The following is a 15,479-nucleotide window of genomic DNA, read 5'->3' on the forward strand; positions in this document are numbered from 1 at the left end:
ATTGACAAAAAACTGCAAAACACCTCTTACGACAAGCCTACAGCTTGCAGTGATCGTCAACCCACAGAACCACCGCACAACCAGATCTACCCTCTCCTAGTGTATCCTCACTCATCCCCTGCAGACTGTGAGCTCTCTAGGGCAGGGTCCTCCCTCCTTCTGTACCTGTAAGTGCCTTGTTTTTTTGCTCATATCTAATATATAATTGCCTAGAATACTACTTCCTGCAATTTGTGCCAACTTCCGTGGCTTTGTCCGGAGCTAATGTCCGGAGATAATGTCCGGAGCTAATGTCCGGAGCTAATGTCCGGAGCTAATGTGCGGAGATAATGTCCGGAGCTAATGTCCGGAGCTAATGTCCGGAGCTAATGTCCGGAGATAAGTGACGTCAACAGTGTCCAGTGTCTGATTGGTTGCCGCCTGCTGCGAGCGACCAATCAGAAACGTGCCGTACTGTGACACACTCCGCCCGCCATTTTGGTGTGATTTTTGAATTTTTACCTCACAGCAAGTTTCTACTGCGTGGAGGCGGGCCCAGTGACGTTGCTCTTCAAGCTCCTGCCGAATTTCGTCAAAAAAATGATAATACCATTTACCAAAACTATATATATTTAGTTGTGAAGTGGTTCAGTGACATTTTCACACCAATTTTGAACTTTTGTTTGGTGTTTTCTCCATATACTGCCTATTATTCACTGACTGTTATACTGAGAGACTGCCGTTTATTAACCTCTTCTTTGCCATATTGGGTATATTGCTCTATTATTTGCCACATAAGGACATTGTCCATTATTGCCCAACAATTTCTCTGCAATATAAACTGCCTATTTATTAATATCTGCATTCCCGCAAAGAACTATTGCCTATTATTAACTGGCTATTTTCCTACTACCTGACACTGCCTCTTATTAACCTGTTGTTTGCCACCACCACACTTAAGAACCGTTGTTGTGGCATTTGCCACAACACGCAAAGTTGTCGTCTGATGTCTTTCATCCCTCCCCTCATAAGCATGTTCATGGATCCTGTGTAACTGTACCTTAAATAACAAGAATTGTCAAGAGCTGGTGACTGCAGCCATTTTTTGTTCTTTCTTACTATTATTTATTAATTGTATTATTCTTACATTTGAATAAATAAAGTATACAGTGGGGCAAAAAAGTATTTAGTCAGTCAGCAATAGTGCAAGTTCCACCACTTAAAAAGATGAGAGGCACCTGTAATTTACATCATAGGTAGACCTCAGCTATGGGAGACAAACTGAGAAAAAAAATCCAGAAAATCACATTGTCTGTTTTTTTAATATTTTATTTGCATATTATGGTGGAAAATAAGTATTTGATCAGAAACAAAATTTCATCTCAATAATTTGTAATATATCCTTTGTTGGCAATGACAGAGGTCAAACGTTTTCTGTAAGTCTTCACAAGGTTGCCACACACTTTTGTTGGTATGTTGGCCCATTCCTCCATGCAGATCTCCTCTAGAGCAGTGATGTTTTTGGCTTTTCGCTTGGCAACACGGACTTTCAACTCCCTCCAAAGGTTTTCTATAGGGTTGAGATCTGGAGACTGGCTAGGCCACTCCAGGACCTTGAAATGCTTCTTACGAAGCCACTCCTTCGTTGCCCTGGCGGTGTGCTTTGGATCATTGTCATGTTGAAAGACCCAGCCATGTTTCATCTTCAATGCCCTTGCTGATGGAAGGAGGTTTGCACTCAAAATCTCACGATACATGGCCCCATTCATTCTTTCATGTACCCGGATCAGTCGTTCTGGCCCCTTTGCAGAGAAACAGCCCCAAAGCATGATGTTTCCACCACCATGCTTTACAGTAGGTATGGTGTTTGATGGATGCAACTCAGTATTCTTTTTCCTCCAAACACGACAAGTTGTGTTTCTACCAAACAGTTCCAGTTTGGTTTCATCAGACCATAGGACATTCTCCCAAAACTCCTCTGGATCATCCAAATGCTCTCTAGCAAACTTCAGACGGGCCCGGACATGTACTGGCTTAAGCAGTAGGACACGTCTGGCACTGCAGGATCTGAGTCCATGGTGGCATAGTGTGTTACTTATGGTAGGCCTTGTTACATTGGTCCCAGCTCTCTGCAGTTCATTCACTAGGTCCCCCCGCGTGGTTCTGGGATTTTTGCTCACCGTTCTTGTGATCATTCTGACCCCACGGGGTGGGATTTTGCGTGGAGCCCCAGATCGAGGGAGATTATCAGTGGTCTTGTATGTCTTCCATTTTCTAATTATTGCTCCCACTGTTGATTTCTTCACTCCAAGCTGGTTGGCTATTGCAGATTCAGTCTTCCCAGCCTGGTGCAGGGCTACAATTTTGTTTCTGGTGTCCTTTGACAGCTCTTTGGTCTTCACCATAGTGCAGTTTGGAGTCAGACTGTTTGAGGGTGTGCACAGGTGTCTTTTTATACTGATAACAAGTTTAAACAGGGGCCATTACTACAGGTAATGAGTGGAGGAAAGAGGAGACTCTTACAGAAGAAGTCTGTGAGAGCCAGAAATCTTGATTGTTTGTTTCTGACCAAATACTTATTTTCCACCATAATATGCAAAAAAAATGATAAAAAAAACAGACAATGTGATTTTCTGGATTTTTTTTTCTCAGTTTGTCTCCCATAGTTGAGGTCTACCTATGATGTAAATTACAGACGCCTCTCATCTTTTTAAGTGGTGGAACTTGCACTATTGCTGACTGACTAAATACTTTTTTGCCCCACTGTATGCCCAACTCAGTTCCACCAACATTCAAATGAAGCCTGCATTTATCCATTCCTAGGAAATGGAGTTGGGTGTTTCTTTTACAGAGACACAAATTTCATAAATTTTAGCTTTTGCACGGGGATTCTCCCGCTGCATATTACTCCAAGAAAACTCTTATAAAATTTTAACCAGGTGTCACTTAACTCCTGCCAAATTGTCTCATCTAGGCCTGACAGACTATAGCTCCTGTTGGCGCTGTCATGGCTCTCTGGGCCACCACACGCATATTTTCTGAGACTGCCCTAATTTGACAAAATTTTTTGGGGAAATTAATGGGTTCCTTAAGAAACTAAAATTAATTAAGACTAACTTGCAGGCCACTGAAGTCCTACTGTCCTGCCCATCTATCAATTTCAGACCTAAGAAACATAGACTTCTACCACTTTTAATAAGTGCCGCCAAACATCTAATCACATTACATTGGAAAGAGGTTTCCCCTCCAACATTAGCTGAGTGGATCTCCAAAGTTGACCATATCTCTAGGCTCAAGGAATTGTCCAGTTGGGAAATGAACAGTCATGATCTGTATGTAAAGGTTTGGGCCCCATGGAAGGAGTTACGAGCAAGCAGGACCATTTCATAATTTCATAATTGAATATTTGAATAATTCTTTAACTAATTTAATTAATTCGTTTTACTTCACTTTCACCTCTCAATGTATGCCCACAAATATTGTGAGCTGTGGCTGATTGTATTTTTGTATTTTTACAATATGCATTTGTCATTGAATATGTCTCAATGTACTGTACCATTACACGTTTAACTAGTTTAAATCCCCCCCTTATCCCTTTCCCTTTTTTTTTCCTTTGCCCTCTCTCCCCTTTTCCCTCTACCTCAACCCACCCACCCCTAAACCCTTATTCTGTTTTTCCCTTTCTCTCCACCCCTATACTGTTCCCACTCCCCATCTTTTACTAACGTAGTTGCTGGTATTTACACTATTGAATTTGATTACACATACTTATACTATGTTGTTATTTGTTCATCGCTTCTACGTTTATTCAAAAATAAAGAATTTACAAAAAAAAAAAGTTTTCACCACAGTTATCCAACCATGAAAAATGTTGTAATCAACCAAAAATGCTTGGTAAGATACATGTGAAGGCCAAAAAGCAAATGCAACAACAGCATGTTTGAAGAAACGGAGTGATTTGTTCATGTCTTTAATTTGCAAACTTGAACAGGTGTGCCAAAACAAACCTGCACAGTTACTGTAAATGTCTCAATTTAGTGAAATCATTTATTTCATGATTTTTTGCTAAGTAGATTACGTCCCCACATATGAATTCATAAAAGTGCCAGGAGATAGGAACATGCCATCAAAATGCTGCAACAGCCTACAATATAGTTTTTGGGTGTACATTTACCAGAATGGAATATTAAAACAGGTATGCAAAAAAAGAAGCATGTTTAATATTTTAACATTTTTTATATTAAGAACTATTCTCCCCTTCTTCCAAAACAAAAAGCAATAACTAAGAATTCTCTTTTGGTTGGTAGGTGCAGTATCAGAAAGAAAGATGAAGACAACGCTAGCAGAATTTCTGTGGCATGTATGGTTGTTAAATTGGACTAATAAAATTGGCGGCAAAGCGTTAAACTTCTGGGCATTTTTTAATTTTTTTATTACTCATCTCCAATTGACAAAAAACTGCAAAACACCTCTTACGACAAGCCTACAGCTTGCAGTGATCGTCAACCCACAGAACCACCGCACAACCAGATCTACCCTCTCCTAGTGTATCCTCACTCATCCCCTGCAGACTGTGAGCTCTCTAGGGCAGGGTCCTCCCTCCTTCTGTACCTGTAAGTGCCTTGTTTTTTTGCTCATATCTAATATATAATTGCCTAGAATACTACTTCCTGCAATTTGTGCCAACTTCCGTGGCTTTGTCCGGAGCTAATGTCCGGAGATAATGTCCGGAGCTAATGTCCGGAGCTAATGTCCGGAGCTAATGTGCGGAGATAATGTCCGGAGCTAATGTCCGGAGCTAATGTCCGGAGCTAATGTCCGGAGATAAGTGACGTCAACAGTGTCCAGTGTCTGATTGGTTGCCGCCTGCTGCGAGCGACCAATCAGAAACGTGCCGTACTGTGACACACTCCGCCCGCCATTTTGGTGTGATTTTTGAATTTTTACCTCACAGCAAGTTTCTACTGCGTGGAGGCGGGCCCAGTGACGTTGCTCTTCAAGCTCCTGCCGAATTTCGTCAAAAAAATGATAATACCATTTACCAAAACTATATATATTTAGTTGTGAAGTGGTTCAGTGACATTTTCACACCAATTTTGAACTTTTGTTTGGTGTTTTCTCCATATACTGCCTATTATTCACTGACTGTTATACTGAGAGACTGCCGTTTATTAACCTCTTCTTTGCCATATTGGGTATATTGCTCTATTATTTGCCACATAAGGACATTGTCCATTATTGCCCAACAATTTCTCTGCAATATAAACTGCCTATTTATTAATATCTGCATTCCCGCAAAGAACTATTGCCTATTATTAACTGGCTATTTTCCTACTACCTGACACTGCCTCTTATTAACCTGTTGTTTGCCACCACCACACTTAAGAACCGTTGTTGTGGCATTTGCCACAACACGCAAAGTTGTCGTCTGATGTCTTTCATCCCTCCCCTCATAAGCATGTTCATGGATCCTGTGTAACTGTACCTTAAATAACAAGAATTGTCAAGAGCTGGTGACTGCAGCCATTTTTTGTTCTTTCTTACTATTATTTATTAATTGTATTATTCTTACATTTGAATAAATAAAGTATACAGTGGGGCAAAAAAGTATTTAGTCAGTCAGCAATAGTGCAAGTTCCACCACTTAAAAAGATGAGAGGCACCTGTAATTTACATCATAGGTAGACCTCAGCTATGGGAGACAAACTGAGAAAAAAAATCCAGAAAATCACATTGTCTGTTTTTTTAATATTTTATTTGCATATTATGGTGGAAAATAAGTATTTGATCAGAAACAAAATTTCATCTCAATAATTTGTAATATATCCTTTGTTGGCAATGACAGAGGTCAAACGTTTTCTGTAAGTCTTCACAAGGTTGCCACACACTTTTGTTGGTATGTTGGCCCATTCCTCCATGCAGATCTCCTCTAGAGCAGTGATGTTTTTGGCTTTTCGCTTGGCAACACGGACTTTCAACTCCCTCCAAAGGTTTTCTATAGGGTTGAGATCTGGAGACTGGCTAGGCCACTCCAGGACCTTGAAATGCTTCTTACGAAGCCACTCCTTCGTTGCCCTGGCGGTGTGCTTTGGATCATTGTCATGTTGAAAGACCCAGCCATGTTTCATCTTCAATGCCCTTGCTGATGGAAGGAGGTTTGCACTCAAAATCTCACGATACATGGCCCCATTCATTCTTTCATGTACCCGGATCAGTCGTTCTGGCCCCTTTGCAGAGAAACAGCCCCAAAGCATGATGTTTCCACCACCATGCTTTACAGTAGGTATGGTGTTTGATGGATGCAACTCAGTATTCTTTTTCCTCCAAACACGACAAGTTGTGTTTCTACCAAACAGTTCCAGTTTGGTTTCATCAGACCATAGGACATTCTCCCAAAACTCCTCTGGATCATCCAAATGCTCTCTAGCAAACTTCAGACGGGCCCGGACATGTACTGGCTTAAGCAGTAGGACACGTCTGGCACTGCAGGATCTGAGTCCATGGTGGCATAGTGTGTTACTTATGGTAGGCCTTGTTACATTGGTCCCAGCTCTCTGCAGTTCATTCACTAGGTCCCCCCGCGTGGTTCTGGGATTTTTGCTCACCGTTCTTGTGATCATTCTGACCCCACGGGGTGGGATTTTGCGTGGAGCCCCAGATCGAGGGAGATTATCAGTGGTCTTGTATGTCTTCCATTTTCTAATTATTGCTCCCACTGTTGATTTCTTCACTCCAAGCTGGTTGGCTATTGCAGATTCAGTCTTCCCAGCCTGGTGCAGGGCTACAATTTTGTTTCTGGTGTCCTTTGACAGCTCTTTGGTCTTCACCATAGTGGAGTTTGGAGTCAGACTGTTTGAGGGTGTGCACAGGTGTCTTTTTATACTGATAACAAGTTTAAACAGGTGCCATTACTACAGGTAATGAGTGGAGGAAAGAGGAGACTCTTAAAGAAGAAGTTACAGATCTGTGAGAGCCAGAAATCTTGATTGTTTGTTTCTGACCAAATACTTATTTTCCACCATAATATGCAAAAAAAATGATAAAAAAAACAGACAATGTGATTTTCTGGATTTTTTTTCTCAGTTTGTCTCCCATAGCTGAGGTCTACCTATGATGTAAATTACAGGTGCCTCTCATCTTTTTAAGTGGTGGAACTTGCACTATTGCTGACTGACTAAATACTTTTTTGCCCCACTGTATCTCCGCAACAATGATCTATGGAATACGTTATGTATGAAAAAAGAATCTGGAAGGGTCAGACGAAAAGACACAGGATTAAGAACCTCAGAAATCCTATACGGACCAATGAAACGAGGTTTAAACTTAGGAGAGGAAACCTTCATAGGAATATGAAGAAAAGATAACCAAACCAAATCCCCAACACGAAGTCGGGGACCCACACAGCGTCTGCGATTAGCGAAACGTTGAGCCTTCTCCTGGGACAAGGTCAAATTGTCCACTACATGAGTCCAAATCTGCTGCAACCTGTCCACCACAGTATCCACACCAAGACAGTCCGAAGACTCAACCTGCCCTGAAGAGAAACGAGGATGGAACCCAGAGTTGCAGAAAAACGGCGAAACCAAGGTAGCCGAACTGGCCCGATTATTAAGGGCGAACTCAGCCAAAGGCAAAAAGGACACCCAGTCATCCTGATCAGCAGAAACAAAGCATCTCAGATATGTTTCCAAGGTCTGATTGGTTCGTTCGGTCTGGCCATTAGTCTGAGGATGGAAAGCCGAGGAAAAAGACAAGTCAATGCCCATCCTACCACAAAAGGCTCGCCAAAACCTCGAAACAAACTAGGAACCTCTGTCAGAAACGATATTCTCTGGAATGCCATGTAAACAAACCACATGCTGGAAGAACAATGGCACCAAATCAGAGGAGGAAGGTAATTTAGACAAGGGTACCAAATGGACCATCTTATAGAAGCGATCACAGACCACCCAAATGACTGACATCTTCTGAGAGACGGGAAGATGCGAAACAAAATCCATAGAGATATGTGTCCAAGGCCTCCTCGGGACCGGCAAGGTCAAAAGCAACCCACTGGCACGAGAACAGCAGGGCTTAGCCCGAGCACAAATCCCACAGGACTGCACAAAAGAACGCACATCCCGTGACAGAGATGGCCACCAAAAGGATCTAGCCACTAACTCTCTGGTACCAAAGATTCCAGGATGACCAGCCAACACCGAACAATGAACCTCAGAGATAACTTTATTCGTCCACCTATTAGGGATAAACAGTTTCTCCACTGGGCAACGATCAGGTTTATTAGCCTGAAATTTTTGCAGCACCCGCCGCAAATCAGGGGAGATGGCAGACACAATTACTCCCTCTTTGAGAATACCCGCCGGCTCAGATAAACCCGGAGAGTCGGGCACAAAACTCCTAGACAGAGCATCCGCCTTCACATTTTTAGAGCCCGGAAGGTACGAAATCACAAAGTCAAAACGGGCAAAAAACAGCGACCAACGAGCCTGTCTAGGATTCAACCGCTTGGCAGACTCGAGATAAGTCAAGTTCTTATGATCAGTCAAGTCCACCACGCGATGCTTAGCTCCTTCAAGCCAATGACGCCACTCCTCGAATGCCCACTTCATGGCCAGCAACTCTCGATTGCCAACATCATAATTTCGCTCAGCAGGTGAAAACTTCCTGAAAAAGAAGGCGCATGGTTTCATCACCGAGCAATCAGAACTTCTCTGCGACAAAAGAGCCCCTGCTCCAATCTCAGAAGCATCAACCTCGACCTGGAATGGAAGCGAAACATCTGGTTGACACAACACAGGGGCAGAAGAAAAACGACGCTTCAACTCTTGAAAAGTTTCCACAGCAGCAGAAGACCAATTGACCACATCAGCACCCTTCTTGGTCAAATCGGTCAATGGTTTAGCAATACTAGAAAAATTGCAGATGAAGCGACGATAAAAATTAGCAAAGCCCAGGAACTTTTGCAGACTTTTCAGAGATGTCGGCTGAGTCCAATCATGGATGGCTTGGACCTTAACAGGGTCCATCTCGATAGTAGAAGGGGAAAAGATGAACCCCAAAAATGAAACCTTCTGAACACCAGAGACACTTTGATCCCTTCACAAACAAAGAATTAGCACGCAGGACCTGAATCACCGTTCTGACCTGCTTCACATGAGACTCCCAATCATCCGAGAAGATCAAAATGTCATCCAAGTACACAATCAGGAATTTATCCAGGTACTCTCGGAAGATATCATGCATAAAGGACTGAAACACTGATGGAGCATTGGCAAGTCCGAATGGCATTACTAGATACTCAAAATGGCCCTCGGGCGTATTAAATGCAGTTTTCCATTCATCGCCTCGCTTAATACGCACAAGATTATACGCACCACGAAGATCTATCTTGGTGAACCAACTAGCCCCCTTAATCCGAGCAAACAAATCAGATAACAACGGCAAGGGGTACTGAAATTTAACCGTGATCTTATTTAGAAGGCGGTAATCTATACAAGGTCTCAGCGAACCATCCTTCTTGGCCACAAAAAAGAACCCTGCTCCTAATGGCGATGATGACGGGCGAATATGCCCCTTCTCCAAGGACTCCTTCACATAACTCCGCATAGCGGCGTGCTCAGGCACAGATAAATTAAACATTCGACCTTTTGGGAATTTACTACCAGGAATCAAATCGATAGCACAATCAAAATCCCTATGCGGAGGTAGGGTATCGGACTTGGGCTCATCAAATACATCCCGGTAATCAGACAAGAACTCTGGAACCTCAGAAGGGGTGGATGACGAAATTGACAGAAATGGGACATCACCATGTACCCCCTGACAACCCCAGCTGGACACAGACATGGATTTCCAATCTAATACTGGATTATGGACTTGTAGCCATGGCAACCCCAACACGACCACATCATGCAGATTATGCAACACCAGAAAGCGAATAACCTCCTGATGTGCAGGAGCCATGCACATGGTCAGTTGGGTCCAGTACTGAGGCTTATTCTTGGCCAAAGGCGTAGCATCAATTCCTCTCAATGGAATAGGACACTGCAAGGGCTCTAAGAAAAATCCACAACGCCTAGCATACTCCAAGTCCATCAAATTCAGGGCAGCGCCTGAATCCACAAATGCCATGACAGAATAAGATGACAAAGAGCAGATCAAGGTAACGGACAAAAGAAATTTTGACTGTACCGTACCAATGGTGGCAGACCTAGCGAACCGCTTAGTGCGCTTAGGACAATCAGAGATAGCATGAGTGGAATCACCACAGTAGAAACACAGCCCATTCAGACGTCTGTGTTCTTGCCGTTCAACTCTGGTCAAAGTCCTATCGCACTGCATAGGCTCAGGTTTATGCTCAGATAATACCGCCAAATGGTGCACAGATTTACCCTCACGCAAGCGTCGACCGATCTGAATGGCCAAAGACATAGACTCATTCAGACCAGCAGGCATAGGAAATCCCACCATGACATCCTTAAGAGCTTCAGAGAGACCCTTTCTGAAAATAGCTGCGAGCGCACCTTCATTCCATTGGGTGAGTACGGACCACTTTCTAAATTTCTGACAATATACCTCTATCTCATCCTGTCCCTGACACAGAGCCAGCAAATTTTTCTCTGCCTGATCCACTGAATTAGGTTCATCGTACAGCAATCCGAGCGCCAGGAAAAACGCATCGATATTACTTAATGCAGGATCTCCTGACGCAAGAGAAAATGCCCAGTCCTGAGGGTCGCCACGTAAAAAAGAAATAATGATCCTAACTTGTTGAACTGGGTCACCAGAGGAGGGAGGTTTCAAAGCCAGAAATAGTTTACAATTATTTTTGAAACTCAGAAATTTAGTTCTATCTCCAAAAAACAAATCAGGAATAGGAATTCTTGGTTCTAACATAGAATTCTGAACCACAAAGTCTTGAATATTTTGTACTCTTACCGTGAGCTGATCCACACATGAAGACAGACCTTTAATGTCCATCGCTACACCTGTGTCCTGAACCACCCAAATGTCTAGGGGAAAAAAAAGGCAAAACACAGTGCAGAGAAAAAAAAATGGTCTCAGAACTTCTTTTTCCCCTCTATTGAGAATCATTAGTACTTTGGGCCCCCAGTACTGTTATGATAAGGTAATTCAGTACCACAATGGACATAGAAGTCAGAGCACATACAGTGAACTGACAATAACCCAAAAACATAGAACGAGCTCTGAGACGTGGGAACTCTGCTGACCGCAATCCCTAATCCTCTCCAACCACAATAGAGGCAGCCGTGGATTGCGCCTAACGCTCCCTATGCAACTCGGCACAGCCTGAGAAACTAGCTAGCCTGAAGATAGAAAATAAGCCTACCTTGCCTCAGAGAAATACCCCAAAGGAAAAGGCAGCCCCCACATATAATGACTGTGAGTTAAGATGAAAAGACACACGTAGAGATGAAATAGATTTAGCAAAGTGAGGCCCGACTTTCTGAACAGAGCGAGGATAGGAAAGGTAACTTTGCGGTCAACACAAAACCCTACAAAAAACCACGCAAAAGGGGCAAAAAGACCCTCCGTACCGAACTAACGGCACGGAGGTACACCCTCTGCGTCCCAGAGCTTCCAGCAAGCAAGAAAAACAAACAAGCAAGCTGAACAGTAAAAAACAGCAAACAAAATAGCAAAAGCGGAACTTAGCTATGCAGAGCAGCAGGACACAGGAACGATCAGGAGGAAACAGGTCCAATACTAGAACATTGACTGGAGGCCAGGATCAAAGCACTAGGTGGAGTTAAATAGAGCAGCACCTAACAACTTCACCAAATCACCTGAGGAAGGAAACTCAGAAGCCGCAGTACCACTCTCCTCCACCAACGGAAGCTCACAGAGAGAATCAGCCGAAGTACCACTTGTGACCACAGGAGGGAGCTCTGCCACAGAATTCACAACTAGGGTTGAGCGAAACGGGTCGTTCATTTTCAAAAGTCGCCGACTTTTGGCAAAGTCGGGTTTCATGAAACCCGATCCGACCCCTGTGCGGGGTCGGCCATGCGGTACGCGACTTTCGCGCCAAAGTCGCGTTTCAATGATGCGAATAGCGCCATTTCTCAGCCAATGAAGGTAAACGCAGAGTGTGGGCAGCATGATGACATAGGTCCTGGTCCCCACCATCTTAGAGAAGGGCATTGCAGTGATTGGCTTGCTGTCTGCGGCGTCACAGGGGCTATAAAGGGGCGTTCCCGCCGACCGCTATGTTACTGCTGCTGATCTGAGCTTAGGGAGAGGTTGCTGCCGCTTCGTCAGAAGCAGGGATAGCGTTAGGCAGGTTCCTTAACCACCAAACCGCTTGTGCTGTAGCGATTTCCACTGCCTAACACCACCTTCGGTGTGCAGGGACAGTGGAAGCTACATTTTTTTTTTTTTTTCCCCTCAGCGCTGTAGCTCATTGGGCTGCCCTAGAAGGCTCCCTGATAGCTGCATTGCTGTGTGTACGCCGCTGTGCAAACCAACTGCTTTTTTCAAAGCACAAATCCTCTTGTTCCTTCCTTTCTGCACATCTATCTTTTTTGTTTGTACACACTTTTTATTTAATTTGTGCGTCAGTCCACTCCTTATTGCTGCCTGCCATACCTGGCTGAGATTACTGCAGGGAGATAGTAATTGAAGGACACTCCCTGTTTTTTTTTTTTTTTTTGTGGGAGATTAAGATTGACATTTCTGCTAGAGTGCTATCCCTGTGTGTGCCATCTCTCACTCAGTGGGCCATAGAAAGCCTATTTATTTTTTTGCTTGATTTGGGTTCTAAAATCTACCTGAAAAAATCACTACATCAATCAGTGGGAGAAAAATATTGGCCTCAGGGCTTGTGTGCCACTCCTGACTCCTGTGTGCATCATCACTCACTCAGTGGGCCAAAGAAAGCCCTTTTTTTTTTTTTCCTTTATTTGGGTTCTAAATTCTACCTGAAAAAATCAATAAATCAATCAGTGGGAGATTAATATTGGCCTTTGGGCTTGTGTGCCAGTCCTAAGCGTGCCATCTCTCACTCTCAGATAGTGGGCCATAGAAAGCCTATTTATTATTTTTTTTATTGGGTTTATAAATTTTCCCTGGAACAAAAAAAAAAAAAGTGGGAGATAAATATTGGCCCCTGGGCTTGTGTGCCACTCCTGACTCCTGTGTGCGTCATCTCTCACTCAGTGGGCCATAGAAAGCCTTTTTTTGTTTTATGTGTTTTCTAAATTCTCCCTGAAAAAATCATTTTATTTTATTTGGTTTCTAAATTCTTCCTGAAAAAATCATTTTATTCTATTATTTTTTTTTCCTAAAGTCTCCCTGAATAAAACAAAAAAACAAATCAGTGGGAGATTAATATTGCCCTTTCTGCTTGTGTGCCAGTCTTGACTCCTGGGTGTGCCATCTCTCTCTCTCTCTCCAATTGTGGGCCATAGAAAGCCTATTATTTTTTTAGCTTGATTTGGGTTCCAAAATCTACCTGAAAAAATCACTACATCAATCAGTGGGAGATAAATATTGGCCTCTGGGCTTGTGTGCCACTCCTGACTCCTGTGTGCGTCATCTCTCACTCAGTGGGCCATAGAAAGCCTTTTTTTGTTTTATTTGTTTTCTAAATTCTCCCTGAAAAAATCATTTTATTTTATTTGGTTTCTAAATTCTTCCTGAAAAAATCATTTTATTCTATTATTTTTTTTTCCTAAAGTCTCCCTGAAAAAAAAAAACAAAAACAAATCAGTGGGAGATTAATATTGCCCTTTCTGCTTGTGTGCCAGTCTTGACTCCTGGGTGTGCCATCTCTCTCTCTCTCCAATTTTGGGCCATAGAAAGCCTATTATTTTTTTAGCTTGATTTGGGTTCCAAAATCTACCTGAAAAAATCACTACATCAATCAGTGGGAGATAAATATTGGCCTCTGGGCTTGTGTGCCACTCCTGACTCCTGTGTGCGTCATCTCTCACTCAGTGGGCCATAGAAAGCCTTTTTTTGTTTTCTTTGTTTTCTAAATTCTCCCTGAAAAAATCATTTTATTTTATTTGGTTTCTAAATTCTTCCTGAAAAAATCATTTTATTCTATTATTTTTTTTTCCTAAAGTCTCCCTGAAAAAAAAAAAAAATAACAAATCAGTGGGAGATTAATATTGCCCTTTCTGCTTGTGTGCCAGTCTTGACTCCTGGGTGTGCCATCTCTCTCTCTCTCTCTCCAATTGTGGGCCATAGAAAGCCTATTATTTTTTTAGCTTGATTTGGGTTCCAAAATCTACCTGAAAAAATCACTACATCAATCAGTGGGAGATAAATATTGGCCTCTGGGCTTGTGTGCCACTCCTGACTCCTGTGTGCGTCATCTCTCACTCAGTGGGCCATAGAAAGCCTTTTTTTGTTTTATTTGTTTTCTAAATTCTCCCTGAAAAAATCATTTTATTTTATTTGGTTTCTAAATTCTTCCTGAAAAAATCATTTTATTCTATTATTTTTTTTTCCTAAAGTCTCCCTGAAAAAAAAAAAAAAAAACAAATCAGTGGGAGATTAATATTGCCCTTTCTGCTTGTGTGCCAGTCTTGACTCCTGGGTGTGCCATCTCTCTCTCTCTCTCCAATTGTGGGCCATAGAAAGCCTATTATTTTTTTAGCTTGATTTGGGTTCCAAAATCTACCTGAAAAAATCACTACATCAATCAGTGGGAGATAAATATTGGCCTCTGGGCTTGTGTGCCACTCCTGACTCCTGTGTGCGTCATCTCTCACTCAGTGGGCCATAGAAAGCCTTTTTTTGTTTTATTTGTTTTCTAAATTCTTCCTGAAAAAATCATTTTATTCTATTTTTTTTTTTTTCCTAAAGTCTCCCTGAAAAAAAAAAAAAAAATCAAATCAGTGGGAGATTAATATTTACATTTGTGCTTCAGTGACAGTCCTGCGTGTGTGGCATCTCTCTCATTTGTTGCCACCAACAACAGAGTGTGTAACATTGTGCCTGATTTTCGTTGTGGTCTCACTCACCTGTAAAGGGGTAGCTAAATCATACTGAAGTTATAGCTCACCGTGTAATTTGTGTGACAGCAACAAATACCGTTAGTTTGTTTACATTTTTAAAACAATGAGGAAGTCTGGTGGAAGAGGTCGTGGCCGGGGGCATTCATTGTCAGCTGGTAATGAGGGTAGTGGTAGTGGTGGAGCATCAGCTGGTCGTGGGAAAAAAAATATTGCACCTAAGTCTGGAGCTGTGGAGCCAGGTTCGTCGTCTGGCTACACAAGGCCTCGAACGCTCCCTTTTCTGGGAGTAGGAAAACCGCTTTTAAAGGCGGAGCAGCAAGAGCAAGTTTTGGCTTATCTTGCTGACTCAGCCTCTAGCTCTTTTGCCTCCTCTCGTGAAACTGGTAAATGTCAAAGCAGCGCGTCGTTACTGGATGTTCACGGTCAGGGACAAGTCGCTTCCTTGTCCTCTTCAGCAAAAACAACAACAGAGAAGAATGCAGCAGGCGACACAACGGGTTACTCCATGGAGCT

Source organism: Ranitomeya imitator, chromosome 1 (assembly GCF_032444005.1).
Source record: "Ranitomeya imitator isolate aRanImi1 chromosome 1, aRanImi1.pri, whole genome shotgun sequence".
Lineage (NCBI taxonomy): Eukaryota > Metazoa > Chordata > Amphibia > Anura > Dendrobatidae > Ranitomeya > Ranitomeya imitator.